Raw genomic sequence first — 10,919 nt, forward strand, 5'->3', positions numbered from 1 at the left:
TCAAATTGCTTTTCCATTTATTCAGATGGTGTGTGGGTTGAATTATGTTACCCGGAAATATATACTGAAATCCTAACCCCTGATACCTGTGAATGAGATTTTGTTTGGAAATAGAGTCATTGACTAATCAAGCTAAGATGAGGTCATACTGGATTAGAGTGGGCACTCATCCAATATGACTGGTGCTCTTATAAGAAGAGGAAAACACACACACACACACACACACACACACACACACACACACACACAGAAATGAGAATGCCATGCGATGACAGAGGTAGAGATTGAAATGATGGGTCTACAAGCCAAGGAATACCAAGGATTTCAGGCAACACCAGAAGTTAGGAGGAAAGGCATGGACCAGATTCTTTCTTATCGCCTTCAGAGAGAGCGTGGCCCTACCAATACCTTGATTTCAGACTTTTAGCCTTCAGAATTATAAGAGAATAGATCTGTTGTTTAAAGCCACCCAATTTGTGATACTTTGTTATGGCAGACATAGGAAGCTAATACAGATGGTTTTATTTAACATGGGAAAGATAAGGACCATAGTGCAGACTGTGTTTAAATGGCATGATCAAGAGTCCCAATTCTATGCTGAGAACAGCTTCGGTATCATTGGAGCACACTCCCTACCACGCAAACCTGCACCCAGCTTCAATGTTTTCACTAGCACACACATTAACTATTAAAGATTTTCTGTTTGAATAATAAATTCAGGGCAATAACTTCTAAGTTATAATGAATATTTAGGTAGTGAGTTCAGATAGCGAGGGATACCTTTTATACCCACAATAGGCTGAAAGGAAAACAAACTCCTGTATCAATCACAGTCCTACCAGAGAAAGAGGACCAGTAGGATTGACTGTCTATCTCTCTATCTCTCTGTCTCTCTATCTATCTATCAAATATCAAGAGATTTATTTAAAGGAATTGGCTCATGAGATTGTGGAGGCTAGCAAGTCTCTAATATGTAGGTCAGGGTGGCAGGCTGGAAACCCTTGGGCAGAAATGGATACTGCCTGGCAGTCCACAGAGAGTATTTCTTCTTCCTCAGGGAAACCTCGGTTTTGCTCTTAAGGTCTTTTAACTGATTGCCTCGGCTTCACCCAGATTATCTAGGATAATCTCTTTTACTTAAAGCCATTTGATTATAGACATTAATCATATCTACAAAAAAACTTCACACCTATATTAGAGTTAAATTAAACTCTGGGCACCATAGCCTAGCCAAGTTGACACATAAAACTGACCATCACAGCTAATAAGCGTTGTACACATTTTCCTCATTATGAGTCATGTTTTCCTGCTTCCTTGCATGCCAGGTAATAATTAATTGGATGCCAGACATTGTGTATTTTACTGCATTGGGTGCTGGGTATTTTTGTATTGCTGTAAATGTTGAGGTTTGTTTTAGGGTATAGTTAATGTTACTTGGAAACAGTTTAACCTTTTCAGGTCTTGCTTTTATGATTTGTTAGGAGGTTCTCGAACACTGCTCAGTCTAATAATTCTCCACTACTGTGGCAAGATCTTTCTTTTTTTTTTTTAACATCTTTATTGGAGTATAATTGCTTTACAATGGTGTGTTAGTTTCTGCTTTATAACAAAGTGAATCAGCTATATGTATACATATATCCCCATATCCCCTCCCTCTTGCGTCTCCCGCCCACCCTCCCTATCCCACCCCTCTAGGTGGTCACAAAGCACCGAGCTGATCTCCCTGTACGATGCGATGCGGCTGCTTCCCACTAGCTATCTGTTTTACATTTGGTAGTGTATATATGTCCAGTGACAAGATCTTTCTGAGTATTCTTCCCAGTACCTTAGAAATTGTTACTTTTTCCAGCCCTGCTAGTGCAATCAGGCACTGTTTTTGGCCCTGTGTGAGAGCCAGGTACGGTTTCCTCTAATGCTTTCAGATGGTACGAATATCCAAGGGGGGACCCTCTGCATGTCTCCGTAGTTTTCTCTCCATGAAGCTCTCTCCTCTATGGTACTATGTCTACAAACTCTTGCTTCCTTGGTCTCCCTGGATTCTCAGCGTTATTTTCTCAACTCTGAGTCGGCTTGGCTCCAACTCAGTTCCCCCTCCCTGTACTGTGGCCTGGAAGCTCTCTCAGGGCAGTAAGATGGGTCAAATTGTAGGAATTGCCTTGTCTCTTGGGGATCACTGCCCTTCACTGTCTGATGTCCACTGTCTTAAAAACCATAGTTTTGTGTATTTTTTTTGCAGTACACGGGCCTCTCACTGTTGTGGCCTCTCCCATTGCGGAGCACAGGCTCCGGATGCACAGGCTCAGCGGCCATGGCTCACGGGCCCAGCCTCTCCGCAGCACATGGGATCTTCCCGGACTGGGGCACGAACCCGCGTCCCCTGCATCGGCAGGCGGACTCTCAACCACTGCGCCACCAGGGAAGCCCGGGTGTTTTTTTTGTTTGTTTTGTTTTTTGAGGTTGGAAGGTAAATATAGTCCTTGTTACCCCATTTTAACCAGAAGTGGAAATCTGGACCAAAGATTTTAAATATTCAAAAGACTAATCTCTCACATCATCTATAGGGTCCTAGCCAGTGGTTTTCTAGTTCCATGACATCGATTGTAGACCATTCTCACCCTGGCCTCCCAGTTGATGAATACTGCTGTAAACCTTTTCTACCTTCCTTTCCCAATTAATCAGATTAATAAACAGTGAAAATGTAAGCCACAGATGGTGAGAGAGTATTTCCCCCCCAAGAAACCAAATATATGGTGTCTTTTCCAACACCAGGTCTCCAGTTCTCCAACACCAACTGGGTGTCCAACAATTCAATTCAATTCTGGCACTGACTCCTGGAGTTAGGATCAGATCCCGCACATTAGGGGCTCAGTATAAGACTGCCTCCGCAGGCTTCCCTGGTGGCGCAGTGGATAGGAATACGCCTGCCAATGCAGGGGACACAGGTACGAGCCCTGGTCTGGGAAGATCCCGCATGCTGCTGAGCAACTAAGCCCGTGCGCCAAAACCACTGAGCCTGCTCTCTAGAGCCCACGAACCACAACGACTTAGCCCACGTGCCACAACTACTGAAGCCCGCGCGCCTAGAGCCCATGCTCCGCAACAAGAGAAGCCACTGCAATGAGAAGCCTGCGCACCGCAACAAAAGAGTAGGCCCTGCTTGCAGCAACTAGAGAAAGCCTATGCACAGCAATGAAGACCCAGTGCAGCCAAAAATAAACAAATATATAAATAAATAAAAACTTAAAAGCTTAAAAAAAAAAGACTGCCCCCACTTCAGACACCAGCTACAGATGGAGTGCCCAGCTACTCACATTTATGTCCTGCTGACTACAAATTCAGGGGTTCCCACGACCCGCATTTGGGTTTGATAATTTGCTAGAACTACTCACAAAACTTAGGAAAGTGCTTTACGTACTATTACTGGTTTATTGTAAAGGATAGAACTTAGGAACAGCCAAATAGAGCTGATGCATAGGGCAAGGTGTGGGGAGAGGGGCACAGAGCTTCCATGTTCTCTCTGGTCATGTCACCCTCCCAGCACTTCAGTATGTTTACCAGTCTAGAAGCTTCTGAACCCCACTGTTTAGGGGTTCTTATGGAGGTTTCATTATGTAGCTATAATTGACTAAATCATTGCCGTTGGTGGTTGGACTCAACCTCCAGCCCCTCTACCTTCCCTAGAGATCAGCAGGTGGGGCTGAAAGTTCCAACCCTCTAATCACCTGGTTGGTTCCCTTGGCAACCAGCCCTCCATCCTGAAGCTATCTAGGGGCCCACCAAGAGTAACCTCATTATCATAAACTCAGGTAGGGTTGAAAGAGACTCATGAATAACAGAAGACACTATGTCCTATCACTCACGACATTCCAAGAGTTTTAGGAGCTCTGTGTCAGGACCAGAGACAAAGGCCAAATATATATTTCTCCTTGTACCACAGAGGTACATGGACCATGGAGAAAGGCAGTCAAACAAAATGTGAATTCACAGGTAAAACGTAAACTGAGTAAAGGCAGAGATGGAGTACTTTGTTCCATGCTGTATCTCTGGCACTTAGAATGGTACTTGTTGAGTGTTGAACTATGAATCAGACACAGAGGCTCAGATCACTACCTACTGGTGTTGACATTTTACTACTTAAAGTGAAATGTAGAAAACTTACCTCTGTTTTTTTACCTTCCTTCTTTATAATTGTTTTCAATATATGAAAACCACATCAGATAATATAACTTTTGCTTAATTTTTACCCTTTCCATCATTCTTCATATTTTTCTAACTTTCATTCTTTTACCACTTCTTTTGTTTGAAGAACTTTCTTTAGCTATTCTTTTAAAATAGGTATCTGGTAACAAATACTTTTAGTTTTCTTTCACCTGAGAATATTATTTCACCTCATTCCTAAAGAATATTTTCATCGTGTATAGAATTCCTGGTGAACACGTTTTTCATTTATCACATTAAAAAATGTTGTTCCCATGTCTTCTGACCTCCAAGGTTTTCAAAGACAAATCCTGTCATTCAAATCATTATTGTACTATTGGTAATGTGTTATTTCTCTCTAGCTGTTTTTAACACTTATTTCTTTAGTGTTCAGATCACTACCTTACTACAGTCCCTGCTCCTGACTCAGTCTCTGCTGATGGGGGGGCAAACGGAGATTCACATTTTTTTCAGTGGTGTTTGACTGCAATACGGTGAATATTGTAAAAATGTCTCTGTCTTGTTAGACTACCTGTTATTGTTCTTTTGGCTAGCAATAGCACACTTCTTCTGAGGCCTTTTTGTCTTTCTCATTTCTGTCACCAGATTGTGGACTTCTCCTGAGCCCAGTCCATATATATTGGAGGCAAAAACAAAACCCAGGGAACTCACCTCCATGTCATCTCTCAAATCCTGAGGTCCCTAGATAGTCTGCCTTCTTCTCTTTATCATTCAGCACCTTTGAATGTTTATTTATGTATTATTTCCATGGTTTGTAGCTGTACTTTGTGTGAAGAATAAGGTTATCACACATCTTCCATCTTGTTCAGAATTAGAAGTCTACTTTTTTGTTAACATCCTGATGCCTAATCTTTGTCAAAGTATATATATTTTTTAAATGTTAAAAATATCACTTATATACAGTTGAACCTTGAGCAACATGGGTTTGAACTGTGCAGGTCCACTTATACATGGATGTTTTTCAATAAATACATACTAAAGTACTACACAATCCGTGGTTAGTTGACTCTGTGGATGCAGAACCTCAGATATAGAAAGACACGTATATAGAAGGATGACTGTAAAGTTATACTCAGATTTTCAACCGTGCAAGGGTTGGTGCCCCTAGCCCCCATGTTGTTCAGGATCAACTGTAAATGTTGCAAGTTCATGTCAAATATTTAATTATCAAGAGAACCAGCAAGTTGATAAAACTGGTTCACAGGATAAGTCAAGCGATTCAATGTATGTAGGCTCTGAAAGAATGCTGTCATACCATTGATAAATTAGATACAAAACTGGTTAACGGCCTATAGGGCAACAAAATACCCTTGGGATTATTTTTTCTACTGGAAAATAAAATCACTTGCCTCTCTATAGGACACAGGTCTACATGTTAATGTGTAACTACATAGTCTTGACCCAAAATAGTAGTGAATGGAATGGAATGATATATTTTCCTATATAATTAAATAATCCATGTATAGCTCTTTTAGCAAATACTCCAATACGACGTTGAAAAATACATGAATTCATTCTTTTGCATTATTTCTGAGTTTTGCATAACTTTTTCTCAACATCTTTGGACATGTATTCCTTTTGAATGTATCCTTAGAAGTGGAATTGCTAGACTGTATCTTCACTTTCACATGGTTCTTTTGCTCGTGGGGGCAGTTCTCCTGTAAGCCTAGAGGTGGGGGGCGTAAGATAGAAAGTATCGTTGACAATCTATTACTTTTCTCAATGGGCAAGGTTTGCCATTAAATCGTCCTTCTTTTAGTTGTTAACAATGTGGAATTAAAGTCATGGCTGTGGTTTCAGTCTGTTGGTAAGAAGACTTTTTGCTTAATATATGATTCTCAACATGTGTCCTTATCACATGCTGGACCCACATGTTAGGATTTGTCATCTGTCAACTCCCACAAAAGTACACCAGAAAAACCTATTGATTGAAGAAAGAGAAGTTTACTGGACATACTACAATGAAGGAGAGTACCACACTGACAGTCTAAATGGTGTTTCCAAATGGGAAACCAGGGTATTTCTTGGGCTAAAGGTGAATAATCAAACAAGAAACAGCACATGACCTATTTAGAGATGAAAAGAGGAAACAGAGAAAAGGAATGGAAATAACATGTGACAGACTAATCCTCACAAGAAAAATATTGAAAATAAGCACTTTGAAATATTTTACCCTAAACAAGAAAACTTAAGTAGTTGTCTCCATAAAAGAATAACACAGAGCAAATATGTAAGAGCACATGGAAAATGTACTGACATAGGAAAGATATCTTCTGAGCTGTGTCAAGTCATATTTAAAATGCAAAAACCCCCAAAATCTGTGGGGTTTAAGAGGGAATTTGAAAGAAGGTGGGTGCTACTAAAATCACAGCAAGCCTTTGTAATGAAATGAAAAAGTAGAGCACAATTATGTATGTGTTGGACTCCCTTGACTATCTCTTTTCTCACTCATCCTTTTAAATTCTTTTTTTCCATTTATTTGCTCTGGGCCATTGCTTCAGTACTTTAATGGTTTCAAATCAAACATTAACAGTTTTATGTTTTGTTTCTCTTTCTCTTATGAATGATAGTCTTTTGCCTGGCTGTCCAAAGATTCATTTTGATTTTGGACACAAAATGGTCATCACTGAAATCTAATAACTTTACTAAGATTGTGTCTTTCCTCCTGGGTTGTGGTGTGGTATTTTAATTTAAAAGCTTTCTAGAAAGAAGACTGCTTTTAATTTTCAATATTCACTACCTATTAAAGAGTGGTTGCCGCATATAGAGTTCTTTGGTCATGCTTTATTTCCTTAAGCACTTTGCTTGCCCTTATTTGAACAGAAGTTTGGAGAAATGCCTGCAAATATCTTTGGATGAACATTCTAGATCTCAGGGAATGAGCCATTTCCTTAGAAGAACATGAAACTCAATCAGATAAGATTACTGGAAAAAAAAAGATGGTAAAAGAACTCATGAAAATATACTTAAATATATGATTGGCTAAAATACTTTTGGACATTCACATTCTGTTTTATAACTAATTGAAATGGAAGGGAAAGAGGAGATATGGTGGGAAGCAATATCGTTTCTACATTGTTAGAGTTTATAACTGCTCAGATTTCCTCATCTTTTATAGCTGGGAGGTTACATTGTTTGATGTGCTGTTGGATTAGTTTTACTAGGATTTTGTTGAAGATATTTTGCATCTATATTCATAAGAGATATTAGTCTGTAATTTTCTTGTGTTGTCTTTATCTGCCTTTGGTATCAAGTTAATGTTAAAACTAAGAAGAACAAGATAATCAATAAAAATCAGATTGTTGGGGGAAAGGAAGGGGAAGAGGAAGGAACGGTAAATATACTAATTTGAGAAGTAAAATGTTAAATCGTTTGTATTTCAAAATACAAATTTAAATTAAAACTGTTAATGTTACTGGGTAAGTGTTCGCAAAGCCTAAGAGAAAAAAGTAGTTAGATTTACGCTTAAACATGTTGGAGTGGAAGTGTTTGCCTTTAGGGATTAATACTTTTTAAGGAATTCTTGCTCTTATTTTATTTTATTTTATTTTATTTTATTTTTTTGTGTGGTACGCGGGCCTCTCACTGCTGTGGCCTCTCCCGTTTCGGAGCACAGGCTCTGGATGCGCAGGCTCAGCGGCCATGGCTCACGGGCCCAGCCGCTCCGCGGCATGTGGGATCTTCCCGGACCGGGGCACAAACCCATGTCCCCTGCATTGGCAGGCGGACTCTCAACCACTGCGCCACCAGGGAAGCCCCTTGCTCTTATTTTAATTTGGTTCTTTAAAGAAGCAGCGATAAAGAAGATGGGAGAAGAGACAACCGTGGAGACATATAAACACATCTTTGGCAGCTAGGAAGTTACCAGCTGGCAGAGGGGATGCCACGAAAAGTATTCTGATTCAGGCTGCTGACAACGAAATGCTCATCACAAAATACTGTACCTCAGAAGGGGAGCTGAGGCTTGGAGCTGAAAATGAGGAAGTTGTTTTAAAAGTCTGCACAATGAACGGTTAGGCCCTGAGCTCCCTTTCCCTCTCCTCCTATGAATCCAGGAGACCGCCCCTCCCAGACTGCACTGGAAACTAAAGGCTTATTCTAAAGATATGTTGTACCAGAGAAGCTCTTAATTCCAGGACAACAGGCATATTGAAAAGATTGATGAAAGTTTTCCTAAGTGAACGAAGAGACTCACAATCCCTTCTCATGCTCACTCTTAATAATGCTGGCCATTGAACTTGACCCTTCCATCCCACACTGGAGATTGGGACTGTTGAATTTTCTCCAAAGACAAAATTTCTAGAGAAAGCCTGTTGATATGACACTTGGTGGGACTTCAACAAACTTTCAGGAGCTTACCAGATCAATGTCCACTGAAACTGTAGGAGGAAAACAGAGGGCTCCAGGAGAGGTAGCTCCAAGAAGTCAAAAGATGATTTTGACTAGAAAAAAGTATTCATAGGGGTTAACAGTTCGATTGTAGAACATAAAGAACTAGTGTTAAGGAAATGAGAAATGAAGAAAACGAAAAAAGTAAAAAAGGCAAAAAGACATTTGTGGGTGAGTTCCCCAAGCTGGGACAGCTAGAGTTTTCAAGGTCTCTACAGGTGGTTTCTACCTCAACCCCCCACAGCTGACGCCCATGTTGGCATCTCTGGACAACACTGCCCCCTGCTGGACACCTGGATACTGAGCAGTGCTGCCGCTGCCTCCATCCTTACCACCTCTACCAGGGTAGAGCATTTCTCAGAGGTTCAGTGCCTTCTTGATGCCTAGCCTCTTCCTGAGGCACTGTCCCTTGCAGCACCTAGTGCTCTCCATGTTTCACTGCCTTCCTGGGATTTTCACTTTTCATCTGGAGGGTTGTAATACTTCCACTGCTGAGTTAAAAGTTTCAAGAGACTGTCCCCAGTACTACAATATTGAAAACATATTTTTTGTGTGTGAAAAATAAGATACAAATTTGAATGACTTTAATCTCTTTTCCAGTAGGAAACAGATGAAAAAAGAGAAAGAAATGTATTTTATAGTATTTTAATATTTTGTGATTCCTGCGATCATGGCTTCAGAAGTCAAGATAAGTATGACAGGCATATATCTGAATATGCAAACGTTGATTGTCCTTTTAGTGTATGTGAAAAGATTGTCCCATTCTTTGAGAAAATTATGCATGCTTCTGCTCAAAGAAGGTCAAGTTAGAAGATTGCAAAACGGAGGGAAGAAGGAAGAGAAAACCATACATAACTCAAGCCAATCTTTTTTATTTCTGGCCACGCCGAGCGGCTTGTGGGATCTTTAGTTCCCCGACCAGGGATCAAACCTGTGGCCCCTGCAGTGCAAGTGCAGAGCCCTAACCACTGGACCACCAGGGAATTCCCTCAGGTCAATCTTGGAGGGAGTAAAAAGTAGAAGAAAGGAGCGGTATGGTTGCCACAGTGTGGCCTGAAGAAGGGGACGTCCGGACATTTGCAAACGGCAAAGATGAAAAGTTGTGGAAAAAAAGATCCCAAATGGAAAAATGATTGTGTTGAAAGTAAAGCAGGGACTGGGTCAGACAATTGCTAGTATGGTTCAAAAATGGAAGGTCTGGGCCTCCCTGATGGCGAAGTGGTTGAGAGTCCACCTGGCGATGCAGGGGACGCCGGTTCGTGCCCCGGTCTGGGAAGATCCCACATGCCGCGGAGCAGCTGGGCCCGTGAGCCATGGCCGCTGAGCCTGCGCGTCCGGAGCCTGTGCTCCGCGATGGGAGAGGCCACAACAGTGAGAGGCCTGTGTACCGAAAAAAAAAATAAATTGAAGGTCTGCTTGAGGTAAATGCTCACGAAGATGTACCAAATGGCCCAAATGGCCTCAGGCCCCCTTAGCGTTCTGGCACTCGGGTTCTGAGTCTGTTAACAAGGAAAATCCAGAAAACATGGATACATCCCAGAAAGTATTACCCTATGCTCAGTAACGAGAAGGTATGGCAGACTTTCAGATTTGGAGAGCCAGAGAAACTGACATCTCCACTTAGGTGCTCAGGACTATTGCTAAGAACATTCATATTAGTCTCGATGGGAAAGTGAATGTAAGAAATCTCTCGGAAGGCAAAGGAGAAATGTTGAAAATGATAAATGCCCAAGCAAGGAAAAAAAGGGCTTGCTGCCCTTTTCTGTGTCCCTTCTTCCTTCTCTTCCTTCTTGTTAGCGAAGAGCGCACCATCAATATCTCCTGACGATATGTGTAGATTTGGACATTCAGCATAAGAAAAATGTTACTTTGCAGTCTGTGTGATACATCAAAGAATACTTTTTAGGACTTAATTGTGTGAAAAATTGAGAATGTACAGGAGTCTGTTTCAACACATAAAGCTGAAGCATATAATGGTAGTATCTTTTAGTCTGAAAAGGTTTTCCTCCACTAATGACTGATAACTAAATTGTAAGTCTTATGAGACATAGCAGATTTCCAAATTGTTTCTTTTGAACCTGTGCAAATACTTAACTGAAATAAAAGAAAAAACAAGGCAAATGAATTCCAGGTACGGGGTAGAAGAGCACCAAAAAGGAATCATAATCATATTTACCACTTAGCTTTTCAGGGAATCATAGTGATCTTAATAAGGAAAATAGTAAATACTGGTTTAACCAGAAATTGATATAATATTAGAGGTGAGGGAGGCTGGCATTATGTAAGAGTGCTGAATCCACCTTCTGTAGTCA

The 10,919-nt window shown here is 40.9% G+C and overlaps 1 non-coding gene across 1 annotated transcript; it reads right to left on the bottom strand.

Moving 5' to 3' along the window:
* Positions 1–9,517: 9,517 nt before the first annotated feature.
* TRNAA-UGC (transfer RNA alanine (anticodon UGC)) lies at positions 9,518–9,590 on the bottom strand. The gene has a single exon. It is a non-coding gene; the product is annotated as a tRNA-Ala (tRNA).
* Between the last annotated feature and the right edge of the window lie 1,329 nt (positions 9,591–10,919).

The sequence above is a fragment of the Delphinus delphis genome, chromosome X (genome assembly GCF_949987515.2).
Source record: "Delphinus delphis chromosome X, mDelDel1.2, whole genome shotgun sequence".
Classification (NCBI taxonomy): domain Eukaryota; kingdom Metazoa; phylum Chordata; class Mammalia; order Artiodactyla; family Delphinidae; genus Delphinus; species Delphinus delphis.